Source organism: Lolium perenne, chromosome 1 (assembly GCF_019359855.2).
Source record: "Lolium perenne isolate Kyuss_39 chromosome 1, Kyuss_2.0, whole genome shotgun sequence".
NCBI classification, from domain to species: Eukaryota; Viridiplantae; Streptophyta; class Magnoliopsida; order Poales; family Poaceae; genus Lolium; species Lolium perenne.
In genome coordinates, this window is record NC_067244.2 from 218,298,898 (window position 1) to 218,306,280 (window position 7,383).

The following is a 7,383-nucleotide window of genomic DNA, read 5'->3' on the forward strand; positions in this document are numbered from 1 at the left end:
TTTTTGCATTGTCTCTTGTGGACTTTAAGCAAGACTTTCTACACGTGGAGAGTTGTAGCTAATGTTTTATCGAGTTCTTGCAATGTGTCACTACAGGACCAAGGTGGATTCAAATTTTTTGAGTACTAACCCCTCTAATGAAGTTTATGAGAAGTTTGGTGTGAAGGAAGTTTTCAAGGGTCAAGAGAGGAGGATGATATATGATCAAGAAGAGTGAAAAGTCTAAGCTTGGGGATGCCCCCGTGGTTCATCCCTGCATATTTCAAGAAGACTCAAGCGTCTAAGCTTGGTGACAAGGTATCAACTTGTCAATGCCTATGGATTGTAGGCTAGGGTTTGCAGATAATGATTCGATGATCTCCTCGTCCCTCGACTCCCCCTTTATATAGGAGGTGGAGCCGAGGGATTCGTGTAGTACAAATTACAGAGTCCGGGACGGTTTCTAACTCATCCCGCCAGATTACAAAATAACACTTCCTATTACAACTCTATCTTTCCTTAAATACATCTTGGGCTCTCGAATCCTCTTATTCTTCGGGTAGTGGGCCTTCAGTAAACCCCGGGTACTATCTTCGGCAAGCCCATTTGGGATGCCTATGTCAGTAGCCCCCGAGATTTTGCTTGAATCGTAGAGTCAGGGAAAATCTCCACTGTTTATTTTTATTCAAAAGCTTTAACCTTTTTATACTTCTTCATATAAAATTCTATATTGTACAGGGATAATGGTAGTTGGGGCTAGTTCATCTGACGGATCAGGTACTAGTTAACCGCTCCGGTGGCAATCCGCAAAAACCTACTTCAAGATCACGTCTCGGACATGATCTCGGGATCTTGGTGTAAACGTCGACAGGTGCCGCTTAAGGTCTTACCATTCTGTCGAGTCCCAGTCAAATTTATCGGGTACCTAACGCGTCCGTTAGGATTTTTCTTCGTATCTGTTGATACGGATAAAAGCAGCAGAGCGCAGTCTTTGGCGATGCCACGCCCAGCAGAACGGATCTGGGGTCTTACCTTCGCAAATCTGGGGTCTTACATTACACATACCTGTTGTGTAGGCTACCTGGACCAAGGGGACCAATCACAGTCAAAGGAAGCTTCGCTTTAACCGATAAATGCGACAAGGATTTTCATCGGCTATCAGAAAGTTTCGGGATGCAAGCTGAGTATTTGGCGTCAAAAAGCATGACTGACTATGACGTACTGCCAGACGTTGGAAGGCCAAATAAAGAGTCAACTTTCAATACCGAGAAAAATTCTAAGGAGGTGCAAATCCACCCGACAGACCCGAAAAAAACGACATCCATTGCAACAAATATGGATATCGCATAGGAAAGCGCGCTCGTCAAGTTCCTCCGTGAGAACTGGAAAATCTTTGCATGGTGTCCAGCTGACATGCCAGGAGTACCCAGGGAACTTGCCGAGCACCACCTAAACTTGGATCCAGTAGCAAGACCAATCAAACAACCTTTGCGGCGTTTTTCGGAACCAAACCGCAAAGCCATGCTATCCGAAATAAATCGACTCGAGGAGGCTGGTTTTATCAAAGAGATATCTACAGAAGCTACATGGGTAGCTAACCCAGTGATGGTGCCGAAGAAACACACGGTAGTCCTTCGCATGTGCGTCGACTTTACGTGTCTCAATAAACATTGTCCTAAGGATCACTTTCCCCTCCCAAGGATCGATCAAATCATCGACTCCACGGCAGTCGTGAACGTCTTTCCTTTCGGATGCATACTCCGGTTATAACCAGATCAGATTAAAAGAAGATGATGAAGCCAAAACAGCGTTTATTACACCTTACGGCGTGTTCTGCTACAAGACAATGCCCTTCGGTCTAAAAAATGCGGGAGCAACATATCAGAGGATGATGCAGAAGTGTTTAGCAACACAGATCGGGAAAAACGTGCAAGTATACATCGATGATGTCGTCATAACGTCAAAAGGGGGCAACGCTGATCGAGGATCTCAAAGAAACTTTTGACAACCTCGACAAATTCTGCCTAAAGTTGAACCCGACGAAGTGTTCTTTCGGTGTCCCAGCAGGAGAACTCCTGGGGTTCCTAGTCTCAGCAAGAGGGATTGAAGCAAATCCCGACAAAATACAAGCTATAGTAACAATGAGGAAACCAACAAAGTTGAAAGAGATACAGCAGCTAACTGGGCGAGTCGCAGCATTGAGCAGATTCGTCGCCAGGCTAGGAGAAAAAGCGTTACCATTTTACGCTTTGATAAAGCAAGGAGATAAATTCCAATGGAACGAAGAGGCCGATAGAGCCTTCGAGGATTTGAAACGCAAAATTTCGACACCACCAATTTTGGTGGCACCAAAGGAAAAGGAACCTCTCCTGCTGTATATCGCAGCCACACCTCAAGTGGTTAGCACGGTGCTAGTAGTCGAAAGAGAAGAAGAAGGCAAAATCCATGGAGTGCAGAGGCCACGATACTTCGTGAGCGAAGTTCTGTCGCCCTCAAAACAAAGGTACCCTCAGTACCAAAAGCTAGCATATGGAGTGTTCACAACAGCACGAAAATTGCGCCACTATTTTTCGGCACATCCGATCATAGTGGTCAATGAAGCTCCCTTGTCAAATATACTAAACAATCCTGAAGCTACGGGTCGTGTCTCCCTTTGGGTAATAGAACTTTCCCCTCGGGACATCACGTATGAAAAAAGAAAAGCAATCAAGTCGCAAGTTTTGCCAGATTTCATCGCAGAGTGGATGGAGTTGCAAAACACAGGACCTCCAGACTTGTCGAGAACCTGGACCATGAACTTTGATGGGTCCAAAAGACTAGAAGGGGTTGGCGCAGAGTAGTGCTCATATCACCTGAAGGCGATAAGTTGAAGTACATCCTTCGGATGACGTTCCCTAACGCATCTAACAATGAAGCATAATATGAGGCTCTCATACACGGGATGAAGATGGCGAAAGCCTGCGGTGCAACTCGACTAAAAATCTTTGGCGACTCACAACTGGTGGCTCAGCAAGTTATGAACCAATGTGACGCAGTCAATGATAGCATGATGGCATACAAGGAGGTGTACAACGAGCTCGAGAAGTTGTTCGATGGATGCGAAGTAAATCATATTAGTAGATTGAGCAACGACGAAGCCGACGTTCTTGCAAATATCGGGTCGCAATGCCTTGCGGTCCCGCCAGGTGTATTCTGGGAAGAGATAACAGAGAGATCCACCAAATCAACAAAGTCAAAAAAGAAGGAGAAGAAACCCTCGGGGGCTACCAAGGAAGAGCAAGAGGAAGAAGAAGAAGAACAAGACCTGGTCATGGTGATACAGATACCATGGATGCAGACGTTCATATCATACATCCTCAGGAAAGAAATACCCGATGATCCAGTCGAGGCAAGGCGAATAATTCGACGCTCCAAAGCCTTCACGGTAGTCAAAGGGGAATTATACAAGCGGAGTATTTCAAAGGCGTCTGCAAAGGTGTGTCACACCCGAAGAAGGAAGAATAATTCGAAGGATGTACACGAAGGAATCTGTGGCCACCACGCAAGTAGTCGAGCTATTGCAGCCAAGGTTTTTCGGGCAGGATTCTACTGGTTGACAGCAATCGAGGACGCTAAGGAAATAGTAAGAACTTGCGACGCGTGTCAAAGGTTTGCCGCAAAACCCCACTCTCCAGCAGCAGAACTAGCACCAATACCATTGTCATGGCCCTTTGCCCAATGGGGACTTGATATGGTAGGCAAGTTACACAAATCCTGGCCAGGAGGAAAGGAGTATATGCTAGTAGCTGTCGACAAATTTACAAAGTGGATAGAAGCGAAGCCGATAAATTCACCAGACGGAGCATCTGCAGTAAAATTCGTAAAAGGCCTCGTCTTCAGATTTGGAGTACCCCACAGCATCGTCACAGACAATGGCAGTAACTTCACATCCAACGAATTCAAAGATTATTGCAAGGAAGTAGGTATCAAGCTGCACTTTGCATCAGTTGCACATCCTCAAACCAATGGGCAAGTCGAGAAAGCCAATGGCATCATTTGCAACGGCATCAAGAAACGCCTGTTAGGACCACTGGAAAAAGCTCGGCATACCTGGCCGTAAGAACTACCAAGTGTGTTGTGGAGCATCCGAACAACACCAAATACGGCGACACAGAGACCCCGTTTTTTCTAGTCCATGGAGCAGAGGCGATCGCCAACGTAAATAGAGCACGACTCCCCGAGTCACCGAATATAATGAAGAAACTTCTACGGCAGCGTTGGAGGACGACGTCGACGCACTCGACGAAGCTCGAGACGAAGTACTATCAAGGGTAACCAAATACCAACAGGACTTGAAAAACTACCACAGTCGACGTTTGCGGCCGAGGTCTTTTCAGGTGGGAGACCTAGTTCTTCGGCTCACGCAAAAAAGTCATGAAAAACTCGAGTCACCATGGCTTGGCCCTTACATCGTCACAGAAGTAATCGGAGGAGGAGCATACAGAATAAAGGACAAGAAGACAGGGGTGGAGGAGCAAAACCCTTGGAACGTGGCGCAACTCAGGCGTTTCTATGCCTAGAGCTGAAATATAGTCCTTATGAAACTTCAATGTACTGAAACGCCCGCGAGTTTTCAGACGCACTCTTTTCCTTTTTCGGGGCACCGAGTGGGGCCGGGAAAGGTTTTTAATGAGGCGGGCTCGCGGTGCTGCAATATAATAAAGATAGTGTCAATATAACTTTTTCTTTATCGACATGCTCAAAGTCTCGAACCCGACAAATTTCAATATAGTTCGTCGAAAGAAAAAAGCATCGCCTTGGTATTAAAAATACCTCGTGAGTCAATCAAAATACAAAATAGTACTCAATAAAAACGCTCGGGGGCTGATATTCACCATAATGAATGCCTTGGTTCAAAAACCTCGCAACAACTAGCCACCGAAATACTCGGGGGCTAGTCAAATATAGAAATACGGCGTTTGCTTCTCAATATATAATCAAAGTCATAGGTTAAAAAGAAGAGTTATCTACAAAAGGAAAATAATTACTCCTGATGCAGTATGTCATCAAGGGTAATTCTGCCTTCTTCGGGAGCAGCGCCAAGAAAGTCAGCATAATGACCGTCGGCAAAAAGTCGGCATCCATCCGAAGAAGGTCTTCAATCATTTCCTCGGCTATAGGCGAAACCTTCGTGTTAATTCGGTCGACACCAACTCTTCGGCGCTTTACCTTCTCATGAACTTTTGCAACAACTTCGGTCAGGTCAAGTTTCGAGTGGCATATCCGAAGCATGATAAGAGCAAATGCGCGCCAGCCACCAGTTGAGCTTTGACAAAATCATGGATCTTGTGAGCGTCCTTAAATTTTTCCATTACTTCAGGAAGAGTTTTTGGTTGAACGTTCCGAGGGAACATAGAATTGTAAACCATGAACAGGGTCTTGGTACAGAAATCAAGGAAATCGTGAGTTTGAGAAACGCGATCTTGAAATCTGACAACCTGGCGGGTCCTTTCTGGCGTAGCCCAAAACAAAGAACCATGATCAAGGGAAAGGTTAACAAGGAGGTTCGTCCTAGTATTTACCCTCTCTTCTTCCGCAATGATATCGGTAAAGGAACCCGTTAAAGCAAAGGAGCGAGAAAAACTTCAAGAGACGTAGCATGAAGATAAAAGATATCGGAGGATGAAACAAGCATACCCGACATATCAAGATCAAGCTTCATTCATTAACTCGAGCATGAAATTTTCTCGAGTAGTCGCCTTTTCAGCCTCGGAAGCAGCAATTTCCTTAGCAGCCACGGCCTCGCGAGCTTGTGAAGTGCAATTTTTTCGGCTTCGAGATGATTTATGAAACTTTTCCATCATCACAAGTGTTTGCTTCTTCGCATACCGAAGTTGTCGAAGTTCGTCCGATTCTTGCGACAAGGTATCTTCGACAGTGTGCAAGACAAGAAAGCTCCCTCGAGCGAGAAGAAGAGGGCGAAATATTGGAAGGAGCGGCAGACGGAGTATAGTTATCAAATATCAACTGAAATTTAGACAAGACAACATCAAACAACAAACAAAGATAGAGTTTTTATTGATCTCTCGGAATAATTACAAAGGCATTACAGTGGAGCTAAGGAAGTACGTGTCGCCAAATGACTACTTTGGCGACAAGAGCAAAAGAAACATAGAAAGAAAAATAAAGAGGCATGCAACTAGACCTCCGGCCTTGATGAGCTAGGAGTCGACGCTGGTTTGATCCCGAGATAGGCCAAGATCTTCTTCGTGTTGGGCTTGGCTGCCTTAATCAACGACCTCCATCTTGATTGCTCTATCTGCTTGGTGTCGCCAACTTTCGTCCAATCAACAGCCTGTTGACTGTCAGCAACCAAAGCGACAGTGCTTTCGACATCAATTTTCATATTTTCTTGGCGCATCTTCAGTCCAAGGTCTTCTGATGAATTGAACATCTTGGCGAGATTAAGGAAAGTCGAGGGCTCCTCTTTCTTCGGGAAGAAGTAGGGGAACAACGCCGACAATCCTGCATTAGCATTGGCCACGCCTTCACGAATTTCGGACCCATGCAGCTCAGGATAGGAAAGTGCATCAATGAGAGGGTCGTCGACGAGATTCGACAGATCAAATTCCTGGTTTGTTTGGTCTGCCAAGGAAATAAAATGTGGGTCAAACAACAAAAAACAGTGACTCTCGTAAAAATAGAAGGGATCAAAAAACTTACTGAAAGTGCGTCGACTTTGGGATTTCAGACGTTTGAGGATTCCTTGTTCACGAGAAGCTTGTGCAGCTTTGTGCTCGTCTAAGGCGATTCTGACATCCTCAAGTTTTTTCTGCAATCCCTCGACACTAGCAGCCTTTGCTCTAGCATCATCAGCCTCGGCTTTGGCTTCACTAGCAACAAGCTCGGCTTTCTTACGAGCCGCCTCACTTTGCTCAAGTTTTTGAGCAAGCGCGTCGGCACGTTTGGTGGCCTCTGCAAGTTTCTCTGTCGAGATATAAAAAAGAGAGAGAGGAAAGATCAAAAATCGCGACAAGCAACAGGAGCAAAAAGTCAAGGAAAAACGGCAAGTATAAAAGTTGTTACCTTCGGCTCTGCTAGCATACTCACGGTACCCAATAAATTGGGACCCAATGCGGAGAAGTTCTTTGATCATGGGTTATTAAAGAAGAACGCAGGAAAAGAAGCACCGACATGAAAAAGAGAGTGAAGACGTAAAAAAGCAACATAGGGGAAACACAGATATCAACAAACTTACATCATCCAAGAGCAGAGTCGATTTAACCGCCCAATTGAGGGGCAGGCTCAACAATCTTTTCAGCCCTTGTCCTTTTTGGTGAAGGAGCAAGGGGGCTTCCTGGCGGAGTTGTGGTGACGACGTTTTGTTGAGGAGGCGAGGATTCTTCTCCTTCAACTAGCGTGTCT